This window comes from Chiloscyllium punctatum, chromosome 38, assembly GCF_047496795.1.
Source record: "Chiloscyllium punctatum isolate Juve2018m chromosome 38, sChiPun1.3, whole genome shotgun sequence".
Lineage (NCBI taxonomy): Eukaryota > Metazoa > Chordata > Chondrichthyes > Orectolobiformes > Hemiscylliidae > Chiloscyllium > Chiloscyllium punctatum.
In genome coordinates, this window is record NC_092776.1 from 31,749,700 (window position 1) to 31,762,731 (window position 13,032).

The 13,032-nt window shown below is 39.7% G+C and overlaps 1 protein-coding gene across 8 annotated transcripts in view; it reads right to left on the bottom strand.

Annotated features, from left to right (window-relative positions):
• Nucleotides 1-13,032, bottom strand: part of fam53b (family with sequence similarity 53 member B) — a 160,694-nt gene that overhangs the window by 99,175 nt on the left and 48,487 nt on the right. The window lies entirely within an intron of this gene.

A 13,032-nucleotide genomic window follows, 5' to 3' on the forward strand; every position in this document is an offset into this window, starting at 1 on the left:
CAGTCAAGATTAGAGTGGCGCTGGAAAAGCACAGCAGGTCAGGCAGCATCCGAGGAGCAGGAAATTCCTGATGAAGGGTTTTTACCCAAAATGGCGAATTTCCTGTTCCTCGGATGCTGCCTGACCTGCTGTGCTTTTCCAGCACCACTATGATCTAAACTCTGGTTTCCAGCATCTGCAGTCCTCACTTTTGCCTCTATATCTGAGGAGGCCAAGCTTAAGATTTGCATATCCTGCACTCTGTAGAAACTCCTAGATGCTCCTGGTGGTCTAAATGGTCACATGTACAGGAGGTGTCTTCAGATGGAGCAACTCAAGCTCAGGATTTTGGAACCTGAGCAACAGCTCAGGGCATTACTGTACATTCACAAGGCTGAGAGGTTTGTGCATAACATGCTTGAGGACATGGTCACCTCGCAGCTTAGGGTAGTAGTCACCAACAATCTGCTTTTCTGCTTCAGGAAGGCTGTGTGGGAAAAGCTGACGTACAATTAGAATTAAAAGCATGAGAAAGTGATGCTGGAAAGCAGAGGAAACATAAGTTAGATAAGAAAGTAGGAAGTTCAGCAAACAGAATGAAGATCAAGACAGGCAAGCTAAAGGCACAGAAAGTTATAATAGCATACTGCTATGTGGCTATGACAGAGACTCAGCTGAAAGATGGGCAAAACTGACAGCTTAACATTCCTGGTGCAATGAGACAGTGTGTGGGACAAAAGTGTTTGCAATATTGATCAAGGAATTAATTGTAGCGGTAAGGAAGGATTATATTTTTGACAAAGGGTCAGTTAGACTCGAAACATCAACTCTTTTCTCTCCTTACAGATGCTGCCAGACTTGCTGAGATTTTCCAGCATTTTCCCTCTTTAGGTTTCAGATTCCAGCATCCGCAGTAATTTGCTTTTATTAAGATTCATATCTTGGTAGGATCATCACTTTAGGATATATAGATAGAAGTAAAATGCACAAAGGACCAAAAGCACTGTTGCATGTGTACTATAGGCTACTCTTCAGAGGGTCGGTGTGGACTCAGTGGATCGAATGGCCTGCTTTCATGCTGTAGAGATTCTAATACTCACTGGGATAGTTTTAGTATGAAGGGTAGGGAAAGAGTATAAGTTTCATCCAGGAAAAAGCATTTTTTTAAGCTAGTGAGTAGAAAGCCCAACAAGGGAAGGGGCAAATTCGGGCCTTGTATTTGGAAATGAGCCTGAGCAGGCGGAAAGTGCACTAATAGGGGAGCTTTTGGGAGAGTGACCATAACTCAGTTAGATTTAGGAATAAGATAATCGTGTGCTGGAAATAAGAGTTCCAAACTGGGGAGAGGCTAATTTTTCTGAAGATGAGACACAATTTGGCCTGATTGGATCAGGAGCAGCTACCGGGCACAGACAAAACTATGGCAGAGTGGGAGACATTGGAGGAAGAAAGAGAGAGAGTACAAGGCATTATATTTCCATAAAGATAATGATAAAAGACAAAGACTAGATAACCTGGATGCCAAGGGATGTAAAGGTTAGGAGAAAAAAAAACTGAAGCATATGGCAAATACTGAGGGCTCAATACAGCAGAGTCTATAGGAGGTTAAAATGTGTGGAGTGAGAGGGATGAATAAAAAAGAAAATTAGGAAAGCTAAGAGACTGCAGTAGTAAGTAGAATAAAGGAAAATTAATAAGGCTTTTTAAACACATAAAAAAGGGGAGAACAGGGCCCACTTGGCAGCACAGTTGCTCAGTGGTTATCACTATTGCCTGATAGGACCAGGGACCTGGGTTCGATTCCAGCCTCGGGTGGCTGTCTATGTGGAGTTTGCACAAACTCCGTGTCTGTGTGGGTTTCCACTCAGTCCAAAATGTGCTGGTTAGGTGGATTGGCCATGCTAATTTGCCCCATAGTGTCCAGAGATCTGCAAGCTAAGTGCTGGTGGGTTAGCTATGGTAAATGTGGGGTTACAGGAATAAGGTGGGATGCTGTTCGGAAGGTTGGTGCAGTCTCGATAGGCTGAATGGCCTGTACCTGCACTGTAAGGATCCCATGATTCTAAAGGCAACCAGTGTTTGGACCCAGAAGAAGTGGGCACGGTCCTCAATTAACACTTTGCATCGGTCTTCACAATGGAAAAGGACGGCACAAGTACAGATGTATGCAGAGGACAGTGAAACGTTAACTAACAGTGGAACTAGCAGGTTTAGCAGCCTTAAAAATGTGGATGTGCCTAAAGCTTGAAAGAAATCTATTCTAGGTTGTTGAGGGAAGCAAAGGAGCAGATATCAGGGGACCTGGCAGTAATTTTAAAACCCTCCCTGCTCATAGGTGAGGTGTCAGTGGACTGGAGGACCTCTGAAACTGTCTCATTGTTAAAAGGAGAGGCACCAAGAAAATACAGGCCAGTCAATCTAACCTCCAAGGTGGGAAAGTTATGAGAAGAATCCCGAGAGACAGAACAGATTTGAAGAGACACAGATTATTCATGGAGAGTCAGCATGGGTTTGTTAAGGGAATGTCTCGTTTGAAAGATTTGATTGAATTATTTGAGGTGGTAACCAGTAGTGTTGATGAGGATAATGCATTTGATGTGGTCTACATGGATTTTAGCAAGGGTTTTTAATAATGGCCCTCATGGCAGACTCGTCAAGAAATAAGACTCCATTTGATCCAAGGCAAAGTGGCATGCTGGATCCAAAATTGACTGACAGGCAAGAAGCAGAGTGTGATGGTAGAGAAATGTTTCTGTCACTGGAATTTTGTTTCCTGTGGGGTTTCACACAGCTCAGTCCTGATGCCTTTGCTATGGCGAAAATGTATGACTTTGGACTTCATTGTAAGGAATAGGATCAAGAAGTTCACAGATGGCATGAAAACTGTTGGGTTCTTAAGCAGGTGTGAGGGTAGCCATAAACTGGCGGAAATTATGAATGGACTCAGGTGGGCACAGCAGTGACAAATGGAATTCAACTCTGAAAACTGTGAGGTTTTGCACATTTCGAGGGAGTTGTGATGGGTGAGAGGAGACATGGTAGATATATATATATATATTGAGGTGTTTTGGTCAGCTGGAAAGGAAGACACTTTTTCTGTTAGTAGAGAGGTCATAACCAGGGGCACAAATTTAAAGTAAGAGGTGGAAGGCAAAAGAGAAGAGTTGAGGAGAAATTTCTTCTCCTAGCAGATGCTGGGAGTCTGGACCACATTGCCCGAAATGTTGGTTAAACATAGAAAATAGGAGCAAATGTCAGCTATTCAGCCCTTCGTGCCTGATCTACCGTCCAATTTGACCATGGCTGATCATCCAGCTCAGTACCTTATTCCCACTTTCTCCCCATACACTTTGATACCTTTAGCCCAAAAGAACTATAACTAATCTCCCTCTTGAAAACATTCAATGTTTTGGCCTCAATAGTTTTCTGTGGCAGAGAGTTCCACAGGCTCCTCATTCTCTAGGCGAAGAAATTTCTCCTCATCTCAGTCCTAAACGACCTACCATATCCACAGAATGTGACCCCTGGTTCTGAAATAGGATTAGTGTAATCAGATCATTGACGACCAGCACAAAAGCATTGGCCAAATGGCCTCCTTTCGTGCTATAAACATTTTTGAGTCTAAGTGCAGAAAAAGACCCTGGAGGAATATCAGCCAAATGAATAAGGTATTCTCTGACCAGGGGCTTATTTCCACTGGGAGAATCACATTACTAAGCACACAATTTTGCATTGGTAATGGGGTGAACGTCACATATCTACAGGACATCATTCAGTTTTTGCTTGTATGGAGGCATTACATACCATCTCATAATAAACTTAAGTCCAACCATACTAGATTCACTGAAGCTAGCCATTCTGGGTTAGAGATCCTAGATGATGGCGATGATATAGTTGAACCATGATCTTCTTGAATGGTGGAACAGACACGGAGGGTGAAATAGGCTATTCCTGTTCCTATGTTGTGTTTCTATGATCCAACAATCTCTAATGGGAATCTCTCTCTTTTTTCCCACAAGAAATACAAATGGACCTTGGGAAACTCTTATTGAGCTATATACATAACTTTTCCCCTTCATGCCTTTCTAGGTATGGTTCATTAGGTTTTGGAAATAACTACTCCAGAGTTTCTCGAACACAAAGGGAGTTGGATGCCGATCTTGGTTAAATACTGGATTAGTGGTGCTGGAAGAGCACAGCAGTTCAGGCAGCATCCAATTTCGCTGCTCGTTGGATGCTGCCTGAACTGCTGTGCTCTTCCAGCACCACTAATCCAGTATTTGGTTTTCAGCATCTGCAGTCATTGTTTTTATCATCTTGGTTAAATACCAATTCAGGGCATAAGAGCGAATGAAATGTTTACTTCAAGACATTTTTGTTCTTATCTATTCACCCCACAGGAACTGCTGCTACAATGGTGTCTGTAATGCGTTAGATAATTTATTACAATACCAATCGCAAATTTTATCCTTAATATGTGCCCTATTGAGAGACTGAACATTAGTTATTAAACCAATCAATCATTCAGGTTTGGAGTTCAGAATTTACTCAAAATCAGTCAAGCAGAATCACAAAACTGTTGTGGCACAGAAGGTAGCCTGAACAGGTTATATTACCTTGTGCCAATCGCCTGCATTTTCAACGTATTCCTACACACTATAACCATCAGAGGTTGGTTAGCTCAGTTGGCTGGATGGTTGGTTTGTGATGCAGAATGATGCCACCAGTGTGGGTTCAATTCCTGCACCAAGTGAGGGTACCATGAAAAACTCAAACCTCTCCCCTTATCTGTTGCATGGTGACCCTCAGGTTAAACCAGTCATCTCTCCGTCCAATAGCAAAGCAGCCCGATAGTCTAGGAAAATTATTATGACTTTTCCTTTATCTTTTATACTAGATTTCAGCACAGGAGATGGCCACTCAGCCCACTTTGTCTATGCCAGTGCTAAATCCAGTTGAATTTTTTTTTGGCTGTTTTATACCCATATCTTTTAATATTTCTGCCCTCCTCAAAAGAATTTTTCTGCTTCTTTATTGAATTCTGCAATTCGTATGGCCTGGTCACTAGCCACTCTTACCATATAAAGATTTTTCCTCCTTGTTGTGCTTTTAATGCTGATGCAAAAGATTTCAATTTTCATTAGTTCTCCACCTCACTGATGGGTTGGTGTGAGCTAAGACTTAAACTAACAGGTTGAGGTAATTTCTCTCACCTTTAAAAGAAAATAACTTGACAGAGGAGTTTCTTGCAAAACCCATGCAAGTGGCTCATTACCATTCCAAAGTGGGACCTGGTCATATTATTGGTGCTGTGAATCATATTTAACAAAAGCAAGGTTTGGGTGCAAGTAGAGGGAGGAGGCCAGAGCTACAAGCATCTTGACAATTGGTCTGAGAAGACAATCTCATGGAAAGTGATCTTGTCAGTACACAGAGCCAGGAGAAGGAGAAAATGTTCAACTAAGGTGTCTCAAAAAAGCCTTTGACCTTCCCGAAGTACTCCAATTGATTGTGAACATCCCCCCCTTTCCAACAGCTAATGCCCACCCATCCCAAAAGAGCTGTGCTTCACCCTTCTCAAGTTCCAACCTTTCCCATTCAACTGCCGAAAGCTATCCTGAAGGGTTCCCAGCTCGAGCTTCCCTATTTTAGTCGTCAGTCATGCCTATGAGGCAGACTTTATATTTGAACAGCTTTTGGTGGTGAAGCTACAATATGTTAACAAGTTCTAAGATTTCTAGCTTCTTAGCTTTGGTGGGTTAATTGCAATCTTTGACCTTGCCTGCGCATTCTTCACTGCTTGGTAGTAAAATGTCTTATTCCCAAGTTATTTAGAAGAAATCATTTTCAGCTTTTAATATTCTCAATTTTTTGAGCACTGGCATTATACATAACAATATTTATACATCCTACATTGTATGTATATGTTGTGTATTATATCACCCTTCATGAATACAAACTTAGTTTTTCAAACTTTTGTAACACCTCATCCCTAATATCATCCCAGTAAACCGGTCTTCTAGTTTTGCTAGACCTTCAACATGCCACGTGCATAGGAGTACCTAAAGCTTCATGGAGCACTCCAACTTATACAATTCATTACACCCCTATATAAAATTCAGATCTTAATTTGGCTTTTTTATAGCTGCTGCTGCAGTTCATTATTGCAAGGTCAATGTATCTGGACACTCTCGATCACTCGTTCTTTCCCTCCACAATACTGAAAACATTACTGTTTAGATTGATGTTCCATTCTCATTGTTGCTGTTCTAAACGTTGAGTGCTTTCACTCCTAACAGTCTATGTCCTCTAACAGTCATCCTCAATCTTCCACCACCCCCCAATTTAGCTTGCACATTCTATATTCCATTTCCAAGTTATACATAAACATAACTCAAATTGTGCAAAACGAAAGAAGGCCATTAATGGATCTTGTCAATTAAAGAATTATAATTTACCTCTACTGGCGTGCATTCTACCTTGCATCTATTCATGCTTTCACTATATTTTCAACAAGTTTCAAGTCTCTCTCATACAATTTAAAAGTAGCCTTTGCAAACAAATACAAATTAATCTTTCCAAAGATGTCTTTTGGCTTCTAAAATTCAAACAAATGAGTTTTATAAGAATGGATTTAAGCTCAATTTCAAAAGTTATTTTCTCTGCTACCAAGTCATTATTGTCATTGTTTCTTTGGTAAATGAAATTGCCTAGGAACACACAAAGGCAATACTTAATTGGGTTCTAAATTCCACAGCTTCCAGGGTTTAAAATCCTATTTCCTTGTTATCATAGGCAAATGAAATATGTTCACTAGTATCAGTCTGAACTGACAAGTAGGTAGGAAATCTATTATTCATTGCATCTAAAATGTCTAAGACACAAGCATGGGGTTGTTTGACCTCAGTGATGCAGCTTGAAGTAAAGCTGAGATTCAATGAATAAGAGTCTCCTTTATCTGGAAAAGAACTATGCAAGATCAGTGTGAGCATTTGCAACTAAAATTCCCTGGAGGCAGACATTGTCAACAGCACAAAGCTGATCATCTCAAATCAACAAAGTCCATAAAATGTCTGGGGTGGTGCATGGAAAACACTGCACTGCTGCAAACTGTGCTGCTCTTCAGAGGGGGAGGCTTAGTTCCAATGTGCAAGTAGAAAACAGTCACAGAGACCTGGCCTGGTAGTGCTTAATTTGGGCACTGGCTGAATTCCCAGTGCAATGATCATCTGGATGATGGTTAAAAATTAGAAGTTTTTTGGAGCACAGCTCTAGACTGTCCAATAATCTCAGCTGGAGGAGGCCACAATGGGACTACAACTTGCTTTTGATTTAGGATGCAGAGTATTTTGCTGACTTGGCTTTCAAAGAAAAGTTGGAATCCAGTCAAAACTTTACTCTAAACCTTTAATTTTTTTTATGGATTGTATTTTTTATTTCTGCTAATTAATATATTGCTCTTTAAACCTGTTCATACAGCAATATCAATGTCTAGCTTCTGAGGTAACCTAGAGATTAAATTGTACTACACTATCAAGTTATACTTGGGGTCTAGTTTCATGCTGTAGTCATCCCATACGTTAGATATTGTGACCTCAGAATATTTCTACTGTTTGCATGTTAAGAACAGCAGCATTTGCAGCTCTGGGTTCTCGTAATCATCCTAGTCTGCTTTCATTTATTTTCTCCTTCAAGGCACAAGATCATAATGTTTAATATCATGGTGATCAAATAGTATTTTCAACATTACAAAAAAAGTTTATCTTTTCTTCAGAAACTTTTTGGCGGATGTATGGTACATACAGTTTGTGGGATCTTGATTTGAAATAAAATTTCATCAGTTTCCATTTACAAAAACCCCCAGACGAAGTAAATACTCATGTGTACGAGGTCAGGAAGTTTAAAATTTACTTTTTTAGAAACGAAGATGTTGGTTGAAGCAGTATCAGGTTTTGCATTTACATTATCAGGTTTTCCATTATCAAGATTGATATCAGGAAGGAAATTAGCTAAGTGCATAGATAAAAGCAAATAATTGTTATTAGCTTCAGGGAGAGGGGGAATGGGGGATGGTGTTAGCATTAATTGACTACATAATTACACCCTGCAAAGTTGGTGGTCACACTTCTCATTGAACTCTTCCAATTTTTGTGATGATAATGTTACTATGATAGTAACAGGTTTAAAAAAAAATCAGAATTTTGACCTGCTGATTATAGACTGGCAGTTTATGTCTCAAGTCAAAGCAAATGTGAATTGGAGGAGACAGTGGAGGTGATGTTCCTACCTGTCTTTTTATCTATATGTCAAGTGATGGTATGTGAGAGCACTACTACATACTGCAAAGGAAGGTTGAACTGATTAACACAAGAATAAATTGGGCCACATTTTGCAAAAAAAAGGTTGCCCTGACGATTTGTGTGAAAACCCAGACTGAGTGTGAATTAACAGGTTGTTGGTGAATAAATGTCACTTAATAATATTGATGGCACTGCCAATAACACATTACATTAACTCACTGAAGAATGTAAGCTGAAGGGATGGTAATTAGTTGGTTTGTATTGTACAAGATATTGGTTTTGAAAGAGCTGATGTTGGAGATTGCATTAAGATCCACCCCACCTGGTAACATATAATGGTGGGATGTGGGACATTACCTCGGGGCCTCAAAAGGGGACAAGCATGTCATCTATGTCTCCCAACAGTCTAGTAACAATATCCAACTATTATAACTTTTCCTAACTGTAGTCATGCAACAAACTACATCTTGTCCAGAGAAAACCCTCTTCTTATTACTAGTGATTGTTTCTTGTCACTGTAAACAAAATAGGCCTTTGAACCCAGTCAAGGAAAGAGGAATGCTAGCAGCATCCTTCTGGCCACGAACACTACAATTTATAGGCTCATTCCCTCTCTCGTGAATATTTGAAAGATCAAGAGTGGGCGGCACAGTGGCACAGTGGCTAGCACTACTGCCTCACAGCGCCAGAGACCCGGGTTCAATTCCCGCCTCAGGCGACTCTGTGTGGAGTTTGCACATTCTCCCAGTGTCTGCGTGGGTTTCCTCCAGGTGCTCCGGTTTCATCCCACAATCCAAAAATGTGAAGGTTAGGTGAATTGACCATGCTAAATTGCCTGTAGTGTATCTAATCTAATCAAATTCAGGTGTGAATTATACAATAAATACCAGGACCCTTAGGAGCATTGGCATACAGAAGAATCTGGGCGTTCAGGTCCACAGAACCCTGAAAAACTGTCCACACAGGTGAATAAGGTGGTCAAGGCAGCATACAGCACGCTTACCTTTGTCAGCCAAGCCATCGAATATAGAGTTAAAAAAATCACAGAACACCACGTTACAGTCCAACAGGTTTATTTGGAAGCACTAGCTTTCGTAGCGCTGCTCCTTCATCAGGTGATCATCAGTGCTCAGAAAGCTTGTACTTCGCAATAAAGCTGTTGGACTGTAACCTGTTGTTGTGTGATTTTTAACTTTGTACACCCCAGTCCAACACCAGCACCTCCAAATCATTGAATATAAAAGTTGGCAAGCTATGTTATAGCCGTACAAAACTTTAGTTTTGGCCACATTTAGAATATTGCATGCAGTTCTGGTTGCCACCAGGACATGGTACTTTGGAGAGGGTGCATGGAAGGTGAACCAGGATGTTAGGCAGAAGTGGGTATTGCAGATGCTGGAGATTAATGTCAAGATTAGAGTGGCTCTGGAAAAGCGCAGCAGGTCAGACAGCATCCGAGGAGCAGGGGAAAAAAAATTCTACGATTCGGGCCAAAGCCCTTCATCAGGAATGGCTTCCTGATGAAGGGCTTTTGCCTGAAGCATCAATTTTCCTGCTCCTCGGATGCTGCCTGACCTGCTTTACCAGAATGTTGCCTGGTGTGAAGGGTGTTAGTTAGGAGGACAGGTTGGATAAATGCAGACTGTTTTCACTGGAAACATAGACGTTGGTAGCGGTCTACAAAATTATAAGAGGCGAAGATAAGGTGGCTAGTCAGAGGCTTTTCCCAGGGTGGAAAGGTCAACTACAAGAGAGTCGAGGTTCAAGGTGAGAGGGGGAAAATTGACAGACACATGAACGTGAGGCAAACAGAAGGATAGAAACCATGCATGGGCAATAAATAGCAGGTCTAAATAAGGACTAGGATTCAGTGCAGGTTTGGTGGACCAAAGGACCTGTTCCTGTACTGTTTTGTATTGTATAATATCACTGTGCCACTATCTTTCGAGGATCTACCCTACTGATGGGAAAGATTATACCAATCAAATGTAAACAACATTTAACATTTAAACAAAGACTTTTGGTTAAGTTAACAATATTGAAATCTCCTGACCCCACCTGAACAAGGCCAAACATCCTTTAAAAGAAGTGAACTTTTCTTAAAAGGGAATTGATGGTGCAATTTTTTTTATTAAAACAGACTGTTAAGATTCCTACTTCCCCCGAAAATGTATGTCAGAAAAAGAATTGTAGGATACTGAGAGAAGAAAACTAATTATCCTTAGCCAATATGTCTCGTGTGCACCAACAATGTCTTGAGGTTAGACTTTGGACCAGATTCCAAAGACACATGTATGAATATACATTGGTAACATATCCTTCAAATTTTGCTTTGTATTGCATATTTGAAAACTTCTTTTTAAGATGATCCCTATAGTGTTCTACCTTTGAATTTGTCCTTTCCCAATGCTCTATTGAAAAAGAGCCTCTTCTCTCAGCCCCCTCTCTGCTTATAGGTCAGAAGGAGAGAAGTACAGAATGAAGCAAGGAAGAAATGGGAGAAGAAATCAAAACCATAGACAACATAAGACAAACTTTCAGAGGAATAGAATGAGTGTGTGGAAAGGAGGGAGATAAAGCTTGAAACAGCAAGAGCAATGAAGGAACAAGAGTAGTTAATGGCACAGAATCAATGTAAGACAGGTAAACAAGTTACAGAATGAAATACTATTATTTACATTTGTCCAAGGTCAATGGTCAGTGCATTGGGGTTTGTTTTAAACCCAATTCATTCTGGCACATTGCCACAATGGTGATGCAGTAAGAATGACAGGATTTGTATTTTATCATCTAATTTTAAAATCTGGGACCTTCATTGACTGAAATGTTTTTTTTTAAAAAAGGAATAAACATTGTTGTGACTATTTTAAGTCAATCAGCTGACCACACAGGCTGGCCAAGCTTTGTGAAGCCAATGTGAAACAATCAATACAGCCTTCATTGCAGTTAGCATTGTCAGCAAAAGTCACTGAAACCATCAAGTCAGGCATGAAGAAACCCTCACCTCCTATTTTTAGCTTACACATGCAAGATGACTCTCAAAAATCAAGGTGAAAGATATCACTATTATCAAACTTGGAAACAGTGAACTCAGACATTGAAATACACAAACCAGCTGCTTTTCAGGGACTACTTCTGTCAGAGCAGGAAAGATGGATTTGTGACTGCAGAATTTCAGACGCAAAGACAAAGCACCCAGTCAAAACATAAAGTGAACAGAAGCATATGAACACAGAACTTAAGTAGATCTGCAATCTTGCTATTGCTAACAGTCCAAATAATCAATTAAACATCTCTGATCTCGTGTTCAAATCTAATAACTCAAAGTCACCCAAAGGACTTAGAACTATATCCCTTCCACATATTTCTAATTCTTCCCATTTTTAGGAGGTAATAAAATTACTTTTTCACTCTAGAGCACTTCACAGTTGCCTCTGTAATAATACAATAGACATTAGGTGATTACATTTTTATTAACAAGAGGTATAGATGTGTGCTAAAAAGAACATTAATCTTTGTTGAAGCTAATGAAAGAGGGGACCTAATTCACTTCTCCTCAACTGGTTGCAACAACAATCATTGAAATCCTGAAATATTTACAGTAAGCTTTTTTTTAAACTATGTGAAGATGAAATAAAAATTTCAGCATTAATCTCTAGAGTTATCCTAAAGAAACATAGATTGAGAGATCTCTATCAAGAAATTAGGTCTCTTTGCTTATGAATATCAAAGTTATTGTTCTCCATTTATATTCCATATTTTGCATTCTAGATTTTCCTTCCCCCCAACTATTAGAAAGTTGGTTTTCTGGAACACTGTAATGATATTTAGCTGTCAAAATGGATCAGTATTCAATCTTGCCTGACCGGGTATTCCCAGTATAGGTGCAGTCTAAATGGGCACATTTAACGTAACATTAATTAGTAAAACTGAATTATTCAGAGAAGTTTCTGTAAATTATCGGTTGCTTCATAATCCCAGCTACCCAAGTTGTCAAGATGAGCTAACAGGTCACAACTGTCAGTATTTTTCACTTCTGCCACTTTTGGATTTTTCAAATGTGACAGTTAAAGGTGATTGAAGTGTAGTAGACACAAAACTACACATGTACAGAAAATATAACCTGTGGAATTACTTATCAGTACCAATAGTATTTATTATTTTATACCCACAAGGATATGAAGAAGAACTTATGACAAAGCTAAACTTAAAAAGGAGTGTGGCACATTTACAAAAAAGTTCTCACTATTACAGTCAGATAAACATGTGTTTCATCAACACAAGCACTAACATATCTTCATAAACATTTCCAGTGGATCATAATTATATGTATTATTTTGAGCTTTTTTTTTTTCTCCTTGACCCTTCTTCTGAAGATGGTGACTCAAGTGGGGTAAGTCAGTTAGTATAGGATGAAATAAGCTATGCCTTTGTTCTAAGGATAGCTACTGAGCATTTGCAAAAAGGAGCTATATCAAATAGAATTGGAGCTCCAATTCTGTAAGCTCCAGATAAAACATCCTCTCTTCCCATCTTTTGTATCTAATGCTATTCAATGAAGACTGCTAACTATACAATTGAGCATGGACTTCATTTTTCTGGAACCAGAGGCAGGTGTTAAGGGTCTAAAATGAAGCCCAGTAATGGTACATTGCAAAGGAATAAATTCAGGTTAACCCAACAATCTAATCTCAGAAGTGGAGGAAATACCCAAAGTGAAGCTCAGCAGTGATAGGGGCTGAATAACAATGGA